The following is a 10,982-nucleotide window of genomic DNA, read 5'->3' as shown; positions in this document are numbered from 1 at the left end:
CCTGAGATAGTGCTACCCCGACTACCAACTGTTCCCTGGATCTTGCCCTTATCAGGAGATCGTCCCAGTAAGGGATAATTAAAACTCCCTTCCTTCGAAGGAGTATCATAATTTCGGCCATTACTTTGGTAAAGACCCGGGGTGCCGTGGACAAACCAAACGGCAGCGTCTGAAACTGATAGTGACAGTTCTGTACCACAAACCTGAGGTACCCTTGGTGAGAAGGGTAAATTGGGACATGGAGATAAGCATCCTTGATGTCCAGAGACACCATATAATCTCCTTCTTCCAGGTTCGCAATCACCGCTCTGAGTGACTCCATCTTGAATTTGAACCTTTGTATGTAAGTGTTCAAGGATTTCAGATTTTAAATAGGTCTCACGAGCCGTCCGGCTTCGGTACCACAAACAGCGTGGAATAATACCCCTTTCCCTGTTGTAGGAGGGGTACCTCGATTATCACCTGCTGGGAATACAGCTTGTGAATGGCTTCCAATACCGCCTCCCTGTCGGAGGGAGACGTCGGTAAAGCAGACTTTAGGAAACGGCGAAGGGGAGACGTCTCGAATTCCAATTTGTACCCCTGAGATACCACCTGAAGGATCCAGGGGTCCACCTGTGAGTGAGCCCACTGCACGCTGAAATTTTTGAGACGGGCCCCCACCGTGCCCGAGTCCGCTTGTAAAGCCCCAGCGTCATGCTGAGGACTTGGGAGAAACGGGAGAGGGCTTCTGTTCCTGGGAACTGGCTGTTTGCTGCAGCCTTTTTCCTCTCCCTCTGCCACGGGCCAGAAATGAGGAGCCTTTTGCCCGCTTGCCATTATGGGGCCGAAAGGACTGCGCCTGATAATACGGCGTCTTCTTATGTTGAGAGGCTACCTGGGGTAAAAAATGTGGATTTCCCAGCCGTTGCCGTGGCCACCAGGTCTGATAGACCTACCCCAAATAAATCCTCCCTTTTATAAGGCAATACTTCCATATGCCTTTTGGAATCAGCATCACCTGACCACTGCAGCGTCCATAACCCTCTTCTGGCAGAAATGGACAGCGCACTTACTCTTGATGCCAGTCGGCAAATATCCCTCTGTGCATCACGCATATATAGAAATGCATCTTTTAAATGCTCTATAGTCAGTAATATACTGTCCCTATCTAGGGTATCAATATTGTCAGTCAGGGAATCCGACCAAGCCACCCCAGCACTGCACATCCAGGCTGAGGCGATTGCTGGTCGCAGTATCACACCCGTGTGAATGTATATACATTTTAGGATATTTTCCTGCTTTCTGTCAGCAGGTTCCTTAAGGGCGGCCGTCTCAGGAGAGGGTAGTGCCACCTGTTTAGACAAGCGTGTGAGCGCTTTATCCACCCTAGGGGGTGTTTCCCAACGTGCCCTATCCTCTGGCGGGAAGGGGTATGATGCTAATAACTTTTTAGGAATTAACAGTTTTTATCGGGGGAAACCCACGCTTCATCACACACCTCATTTAATTCCTCAGATGCAGGAAAAACTACAGGCAGTTTTTTCTCACCAAACATAATACCCTTTTTAGTGGTACTGGTATTATCAGAAATATGTAAAACATTTTCCATAGCCTCAATCATGTAACGTGTGGCCCTACTGGAAGTCACATTCGTCTCTTTATCGTCGACACTGGAGTCAGTATCCGTGTCGGCGTCTGTATCTGCCATCTGAGGTAACGGGCGTTTTAGAGCCCTGATGGCTTTTGAGACACCTGGACAGGCACAAGCTGAGTAGCCGGCTGTCTCATGTCATCAATCTTTTGTAAAGAGCTGACACTGTCACGTAATTCCATAAGCTCAGCCACTCAGGTGTCGACTCCCTAGGGGGTGACATCTCCATTACAGGCAATTGCTCCGCCTCCACACCATTTTCCTCCTCATACATGTCGACACAATCGTACCGACACACAGCACACACACAGGGAATGCTCTGATAGAGGACAGGACCCCAAACAGCCCTTTGGGGAGACAGAGGGAGAGTATGCCAGCACACACCAGAGCGCTATATATATACAGGGATAACTTATAGAAGTTTTTTTCCCCTTATAGCTGCTGTTTTATTAATACTGCGCCTAATTAGTGCCCCCCTCTCTTTTTTAACCCCTTTCTGTAGTGTAGTAACTGCAGGGGAGAGCCAGGGAGCTTCCCTCCAACGGAGCTGTGAGAGAAAATGGCGCCAGTGTGCTGAGGAGATAGGCTCCGCCCCTTTTTCGCAGACTTTTCTCCCGCATTTTTATGGATTCTGGCAGGGGTTAAAATACATCCATATAGCCCTGGGGGTTATATGTGATGTATTTTAGCCAGCCAAGGTGTTTATATTGCTGCTCAGGACGCCCCCCCCCAGCGCCCTGCACCCTCAGTGACCGCAGTGTGAGGTGTGTATGAGGAGCAATGGCGCACAGCTGCAGTGCTGTGCGCTACCTTGGTGAAGACTGATGTCTTCTGCCGCCGATTTTCCGGACCTCTTCTTGCTTCTGGCTCTGTAAGGGGGCCGGCGGCGCGGCTCTGGGACCGGACTCCGAGGCTGGGCCTGTGTTCGGTCCCTCTGGAGCTAATGGTGTCCAGTAGCCAAGAAGCCCAAGCTGGCTGCAAGCAGGCAGGTTCGCTTCTTCTCCCCTTAGTCCCTCGATGCAGTGAGCCTGTTGCCAGCAGGTCTCACTGAAAATAAAAAACCTAAAACTAAACTTTTTCTAAGAAACTCAGGAGAGCCTCCTAGAATGCACCCTTCTCGGCCGGGCACAAAAATCTAACTGGGGCTTGGAGGAGGGTCATAGGGGGAGGAGCCAGTGCACACCAGGTAGTCCTAAAGCTTTACTTTTGTGCCCAGTCTCCTGCGGAGCCGCTATTCCCCATGGTCCTTACGGAGTTCCCAGCATCCACTAGGACGTCAGAGAAATATACACGGGGGGCAGGACACAGTTATATATACACGCGGGGCAGGACACAGTTATATATACACGCGGGGCAGGACACAGTTATATATACACACGCGGGGGCAGGACACAGTTATATATACACACGCGGGGCAGGACACAGTTATATATACACACGCGGGGGCAGGACACAGTTATATATACACACGCGGGGCAGGACACAGTTATATATATACGCGGGGCAGGACACAGTTATATATACACACGCGGGGGCAGGACACAGTTATATATACACGCGGGGCAGGACACAGTTATATATACACACGCGGGGGCAGGACACAGTTATATATACACACGCGGGGCAGGACACAGTTATATATACACACGCGGGGGCAGGACACAGTTATATATACACACGCGGGGCAGGACACAGTTATATATACACGCGGGGCAGGACACAGTTATATATACACACGCGGGGGCAGGACACAGTTATATATACACACGCGGGGCAGGACACAGTTATATATACACACGCGGGGCAGGACACAGTTACAGTGATCGCAAAAACGCGCTATAGCGCGTTTTTTACCCGGTTTTAAAGACATGGGACTCAAGTTTACAAAGTGGGCGGGTCCCCGGGGACGCGCTCCTCAATCCGCCAATCTGTAAGGGGGATTTGTTTAACTGACATGCTGGCCCCGTGCTGGATGATATAAAGAGGAGGTGGAGCCAGTTCCCCCTCCTCTGTGGCGCCAGGCTGCTTGCAGAGGAAGGGTGACTTCTGTGTACGTAAGTTTATAGTGCGGATGGGGGACGGGGGTTGCCACAGGGACTCTGAGATGCTGGCAATTATGTGCAGGGATCGGAGTCCGTGATTTAGTGGGTAAAGCTGGGCACAGTGCCTGGGGCTTCCCGCGGTGCCGTCTGAGGCAGTGGCTGCGCTACCGCTCTTGCTTTGAGAGAACACATCAACGGCAAGAGCGGCAGCGCGGCCACTGCCTCAGACGGCACCACGGGAAGCCCCAGGCACTTTGCCCAGCTTTACCCACTAGATCACGGAGGACGCCGATCCCGGCCTGCAAGTGTGTTGCTTTCCTTGTCTGTGTCCCTGTGTCTGCTACGACCCGTGGGGGGGGCGGGAGGATGAGGACGACGGTGATTACTGCTGTGTGCCTCAGTGCTCTTACCTGGTGCAGTGTGCCTCAGTGCTCTTACCTGGTGCAGTGTGCTACAGCTTTCTTACCTGGTGCAGTGTGCCTCAGTGCTCTTACCTGGTGCAGTGTGCCTCAGTGCTCTTACCTGGTGCAGTGTGCCTCAGTGCTCTTTCCTGGTGCAGTGTGCCTCAGTGCTCTTACCTGGTGCAGTGTGCCTCAGTGCTCTTACCTGGTGCAGTGTGCCTCAGTGCTCTTACCTGGTGCAGTGTGCCTCAGTGCTCTTACCTGGTGCAGTGTGCTTCAGCTTTCTTACCTGGTGCAGTGTGCCTCAGTGCTCTTACCTGGTGCAGTGTGCCTCAGTGCTCTTACCTGGTGCAGTGTGCCTCAGTGCTCTTTCCTGGTGCAGTGTGCCTCAGTGCTCTTTCCTGGTGCAGTGTGCCTCAGTGCTCTTTCCTGGTGCAGTGTGCCTCAGTGCTCTTTCCTGGTGCAGTGTGCCTCAGTGCTCTTTCCTGGTGCAGTGTGCCTCAGTGCTCTTTCCTGGTGCAGTGTGCCTCAGTGCTCTTACCTGGTGCAGTGTGCCTCAGTGCTCTTACCTGGTGCAGTGTGCCTCAGTGCACTTACCTGGTGCAGTGTGCCTCAGTGCTCTTACCTGGTGCAGTGTGCCTCAGTGCTCTTACCTGGTGAAGTGTGCCTCAGTGCTCTTACCTGGTGCAGTGTGCTTCAGCTTTCTTACCTGGTGCAGTGTGCCTCAGTGCTCTTACCTGGTGCAGTGTGCCTCAGTGCTCTTACCTGGTGCAGTGTCCCTCAGTGCTCTTTCCTGGTGCAGTGTGCCTCAGTGCTCTTACCTGGTGCAGTGTGCCTCAGTGCACTTACCTGGTGCAGTGTGCCTCAGTGCTCTTACCTGGTGCAGTGTGCCTCAGTGCTCTTACCTGGTGCAGTGTGCCTCAGTGCTCTTACCTGGTGCAGTGTGCCTCAGTGCTCTTACCTGGTGCAGTGTGCCTCAGTGCTCTTACCTGGTGCAGTGTGCCTCAGTGCTCTTACCTGGTGCAGTGTGCCTCAGTGCTCTTACCTGGTGTAGTGTGCCTCAGTGCTCTTACCTGGTGCAGTGTGCCTCAGTGCTCTTTCCTGGTGCAGTGTGCCTCAGTGCTCTTTCCTGGTGCAGTGTGCCTCAGTGCTCTTACCTGGTGCAGTGTGCCTCAGTGCTCTTACCTGGTGCAGTGTGCCTCAGTGCTCTTACCTGGTGCAGTGTGCCTCAGTGCTCTTACCTGGTGCAGTGTGCCTCAGTGCTCTTACCTGGTGCAGTGTGCCTCAGTTCTCTTACCTGGTGCAGTGTGCCTCAGTGCTCTTACCTGGTGCAGTGTGCCTCCGTGCTCTTACCTGGTGCAGTGTGCCTCCGTGCTCTTACCTGGTGCAGTGTGCCTCAGTGCTCTTTCCTGGTGCAGTGTGCCTCAGTGCTCTTTCCTGGTGCAGTGTGCCTCAGTGCTCTTTCCTGGTGCAGTGTGCCTCAGTGCTCTTACCTGGTGCAGTGTGCCTCAGTGCTCTTACCTGGTGCAGTGTGCCTCAGTGCTCTTACCTGGTGCAGTGTGCCTCAGTGCTCTTTCCTGGTGCAGTGTGCCTCAGTGCTCTTTCCTGGTGCAGTGTGCCTCAGTGCTCTTTCCTGGTGCAGTGTGCCTCAGTGCTCTTACCTGGTGCAGTGTGCCTCAGTGCTCTTACCTGGTGCAGTGTGCTACAGCTTTCTTACCTGGTGCAGTGTGCCTCAGTGCTCTTACCTGGTGCAGTGTGCCTCAGTGCTCTTACCTGGTGCAGTGTGCCTCAGTGCTCTTTCCTGGTGCAGTGTGCCTCAGTGCTCTTACCTGGTGCAGTGTGCCTCAGTGCTCTTTCCTGGTGCAGTGTGCCTCAGTGCTCTTACCTGGTGCAGTGTGCCTCAGTGCTCTTACCTGGTGCAGTGTGCTTCAGCTTTCTTACCTGGTGCAGTGTGCCTCAGTGCTCTTACCTGGTGCAGTGTGCCTCAGTGCTCTTACCTGGTGCAGTGTGCCTCAGTGCTCTTTCCTGGTGCAGTGTGCCTCAGTGCTCTTTCCTGGTGCAGTGTGCCTCAGTGCTCTTTCCTGGTGCAGTGTGCCTCAGTGCTCTTTCCTGGTGCAGTGTGCCTCAGTGCTCTTACCTGGTGCAGTGTGCCTCAGTGCTCTTACCTGGTGCAGTGTGCCTCAGTGCACTTACCTGGTGCAGTGTGCCTCAGTGCTCTTACCTGGTGCAGTGTGCCTCAGTGCTCTTACCTGGTGCAGTGTGCCTCAGTGCTCTTACCTGGTGCAGTGTGCTTCAGCTTTCTTACCTGGTGCAGTGTGCCTCAGTGCTCTTACCTGGTGCAGTGTGCCTCAGTGCTCTTACCTGGTGCAGTGTCCCTCAGTGCTCTTTCCTGGTGCAGTGTGCCTCAGTGCTCTTACCTGGTGCAGTGTGCCTCAGTGCTCTTACCTGGTGCAGTGTGCCTCAGTGCTCTTACCTGGTGCAGTGTGCCTCAGTGCTCTTACCTGGTGCAGTGTGCCTCAGTGCTCTTACCTGGTGCAGTGTGCCTCAGTGCTCTTACCTGGTGCAGTGTGCCTCAGTGCTCTTACCTGGTGTAGTGTGCCTCAGTGCTCTTACCTGGTGCAGTGTGCCTCAGTGCTCTTACCTGGTGCAGTGTGCCTCAGTGCTCTTACCTGGTGCAGTGTGCCTCAGTGCTCTTACCTGGTGCAGTGTGCCTCAGTGCTCTTACCTGGTGCAGTGTGCCTCAGTGCTCTTACCTGGTGCAGTGTGCCTCAGTGCTCTTACCTGGTGCAGTGTGCCTCAGTGCTCTTACCTGGTGCAGTGTGCCTCAGTGCTCTTACCTGGTGCAGTGTGCCTCAGTGCTCTTACCTGGTGCAGTGTGCCTCAGTGCTCTTACCTGGTGCAGTGTGCCTCAGTGCTCTTACCTGGTGCAGTGTGCCTCAGTGCTCTTACCTGGTGCAGTGTGCCTCAGTGCTCTTACCTGGTGCAGTGTGCCTCAGTGCTCTTACCTGGTGCAGTGTGCCTCAGTGCTCTTACCTGGTGCAGTGTCCCTCAGTGCTCTTTCCTGGTGCAGTGTGCCTCAGTGCACTTACCTGGTGCAGTGTGCCTCAGTGCTCTTACCTGGTGCAGTGTGCCTCAGTGCTCTTACCTGGTGCAGTGTGCCTCAGTGCTCTTACCTGGTGCAGTGTGCCTCAGTGCTCTTACCTGGTGCAGTGTGCCTCAGTGCTCTTACCTGGTGCAGTGTGCCTCAGTGCTCTTACCTGGTGCAGTGTGCCTCAGTGCTCTTACCTGGTGCAGTGTGCCTCAGTGCTCTTACCTGGTGCAGTGTGCCTCAGTGCTCTTTCCTGGTGCAGTGTGCCTCAGTGCTCTTTCCTGGTGCAGTGTGCCTCAGTGCTCTTACCTGGTGCAGTGTGCCTCAGTGCTCTTACCTGGTGCAGTGTGCCTCAGTGCTCTTACCTGGTGCAGTGTGCCTCAGTGCTCTTACCTGGTGCAGTGTGCCTCAGTGCTCTTACCTGGTGCAGTGTGCCTCAGTGCTCTTACCTGGTGCAGTGTGCCTCAGTGCTCTTACCTGGTGCAGTGTGCCTCAGTGCTCTTACCTGGTGCAGTGTGCCTCAGTGCTCTTACCTGGTGCAGTGTGCCTCAGTGCTCTTACCTGGTGCAGTGTGCCTCAGTGCTCTTACCTGGTGCAGTGTGCCTCAGTGCTCTTACCTGGTGCAGTGTGCCTCAGTGCTCTTTCCTGATGCAGTGTGCCTCAGTGCTCTTTCCTGGTGCAGTGTGCCTCAGTGCTCTTTCCTGGTGCAGTGTGCCTCAGTGCTCTTACCTGGTGCAGTGTGCCTCAGTGCTCTTACCTGGTGCAGTGTGCCTCAGTGCTCTTTCCTGGTGCAGTGTGCCTCAGTGCTCTTTCCTGGTGCAGTGTGCCTCAGTGCTCTTTCCTGGTGCAGTGTGCCTCAGTGCTCTTTCCTGGTGCAGTGTGCCTCAGTGTTCTTACCTGGTGCAGTGTGCCTCAGTGCTCTTACCTGGTACAGTGTGCCTCAGTGCTCTTACCTGGTGCAGTGTGCCTCAGTGCACTTACCTGGTGCAGTGTGCCTCAGTGCTCTTACCTGGTGCAGTGTGCCTCAGTGCTCTTACCTGGTGCAGTGTGCCTCAGTGCTCTTACCTGGTGCAGTGTGCCTCAGTGCTCTTACCTGGCGCAGTGTGTACAACGTGCTCTGCCTGGCGCAGTGTGTATAACGCGCTCTGCCTGGCGCAGTGTGTATAACGCGCTCTACCTGGTGCAATGTGTATAACGTGCTGTACCTGGTGCAAAGTGTATAACGTGCTGTACCTGGTGCAAAGTGTATAACGTGCTCTACCTGGCGCAATGTGTATAACGTGCTCTACCTGGTGCAATGTGTATAACGTGCTCTACCTGGTGCAATGTGTATAACGTGCTCTACCTGGCGCAATGTGTATAACGTGCTCTACCTGGCGCAATGTGTATAACGTGCTCTGCCTGCTGCAATGTGTATAACGTGTTCTACCTGCTGCAATGTGTATAACGTGCTCTGCCTGCTGCAATGTGTATAACGTGTTCTACCTGCTGCAATGTGTATAACGTGCTCTGCCTGCTGCAATGTGTATAACGTGCTCTACCTGGCGCAATGTGTATAACGTGCTCTACCTGCTGCAATGTGTATAACGTGTTCTACCTGCTGCAATGTGTATAACGTGCTCTACCTGCTGCAATGTGTATAACGTGCTCTACCTGGTGCAATGTGTATAACGTGCTCTACCTGGCGCAAAGTGTATAACGTGCTGTACCTGGAGCAAAGTGTATAACGTGCTGTACCTGGTGCAAAGTGTATAACGTGCTGTACCTGGAGCAAAGTGTATAACGTGCTGTACCTGGTGCAAAGTGTATAACGTGCTCTACCTGGTGCAAAGTGTATAACGTGCTGTACCTGGTGCATTGTGTATAACGTGCTGTACCTGGTGCATTGTGTATAACGTGCTGTACCTGGTGCATTGTGTATAACGTGCTGTACCTGGTGCATTGTGTATAACGTGCTGTACCTGGTGCATTGTGTATAATGTGCTATACCTGGTGCAAAGTGTATAACGTGCTGTACCTGGCGCAATATGTATAAAGTGTTCTACCTGGCGCAGTGTGCATAGGAGGTTCTACCTGGTGCAATGTGTATAAACGGCACTACTGTGTGGTGTAATGTGAATTGGCACTATTATGTGGTCACGCCCCTTCCCCACGAAGCCACGCCCCTAAAATTTTGGGGCGCGCCTTCCCTCTGCTTTGCGGTCTGGGAGGTGGGACACCAATTCACTTCCTGCCTAAGGGCACCAAAATGTCTAGTTACACCTCTGGTGCAGGGTGTCCTGCATGCTACACAGCCCAGCATCGCACTAGTACAGAATTGTAGAACCTTCTTCTTTAAAATCACCAATACTTTTATTGTCGACGTTTCGGTCTGATAACAGGCCTTTTTCAAGACAGGTGATATATCATCTTCATCAATTCATCATCATAGACAACTCATATGTAGTCTTCAAAAAACACAGTGGTATATAGTCATTCATTTCTTGGACGTGACGATTATGAATACAGGCACAGTTGAGTTATACTCTCTATCGTAAAACCTACGGATCGCAATCAATTACTACTAGCGACTAGCCATCATCCCTCAGCTTTAAAAGAGAGAGTTTTCCCACTTCACAGTACTTGAGAGTAATGAGGTTGAATTCTGATCCTGTGCGTAGAGATGATCAATGTAATGAGATCACTACACGTTTTCTAGAACGTGGCTATTCTCCTAAATTATTACGGGGTGTAGACACAGAGCTGAACAAGCAATTATGGGGACTAAACCTAAAAGGAAAATGCAGGAGCGCCTGATCTTTCCTACACAGTTTGATGGGAATGCCACGAGGATGAAAAAGGCATTGCATCACCATTGGCCAATTATTAAATCAGATGAGTCTCTACCCTTCACGAAAACGGGGGTTCCAATGATGGCTTATAGAAGGGGAGCTAATCTCAAACAGCTTCTCATGAAACCTAGATCGTTTCCTGAAGAAGACCCCATCAAGACTCCATGGACTACCTTGATGCAATCTAAACCGGGATGTTTTTCATGCGGCAGTTGCACTACGTGTCGGTCCATGATTACAGGTCCGACATTTAGTCACCCGAACACTGGAAAAACCATCCGATTAAAGTACCATCTACACTGCCGTCTTGACTTTATTATATATATACTGAAGTGCCCCTGTTGGTTGTATTATGTTGGCCTTAAGACACGTGTGTTTTGTGATCGTATGGCCAATCACAGGTCTTCCATACATACGGCTATTCTCACGGGTAAAACTGATAAGCCAGTGGCCCGCCACTTTTTGGATGCTAGACACAAAGTGGCATGCCTTAAATGTAAAATAATTGATTGGATCCCCCCAAATCTAATGGGGGGGGGGGGGGTCGCTCCCTGGCTCTCAAACAGCGAGAGTGTTATTGGATACACCCTTTAGATACTGTAGCCCCTAGGGGACTTAATGAAGCAAATTCTTTACATCCCTTTCTTTAAGGGCCATTTATTGACCGTGTGATGTGGAGCCTCAAGTGGTATATAGCAGACCTGTAAGTTGGCAGATGGGCTTCTTCCTACATTGAAGCCTTTTTGTCAATTAAAAATTTTTTTTTGTATGTGTAGTCATTTTTTGCACTTTTTGATTATAGGATCATTGTTATGTGAATGTCTCACCGGCCTCCGGGGTAGCCGAACAGACCTTTGGACCACTGTAATTTGCAACCCTAATAGTGCGTAGAGTACGCGTGAATTTATATGCGATGACATAGGCACATTGGGATGGTTGGATGCTCGAGTATATTTTTTTCCCAGGTGATATATAAACAATATTGGG

This window comes from Pseudophryne corroboree (assembly GCF_028390025.1).
Source record: "Pseudophryne corroboree isolate aPseCor3 chromosome 3 unlocalized genomic scaffold, aPseCor3.hap2 SUPER_3_unloc_28, whole genome shotgun sequence".
Classification (NCBI taxonomy): domain Eukaryota; kingdom Metazoa; phylum Chordata; class Amphibia; order Anura; family Myobatrachidae; genus Pseudophryne; species Pseudophryne corroboree.
The sequence above is the reverse complement of the archived record's forward strand: the minus strand, read 5'-3'. Positions refer to the sequence as shown.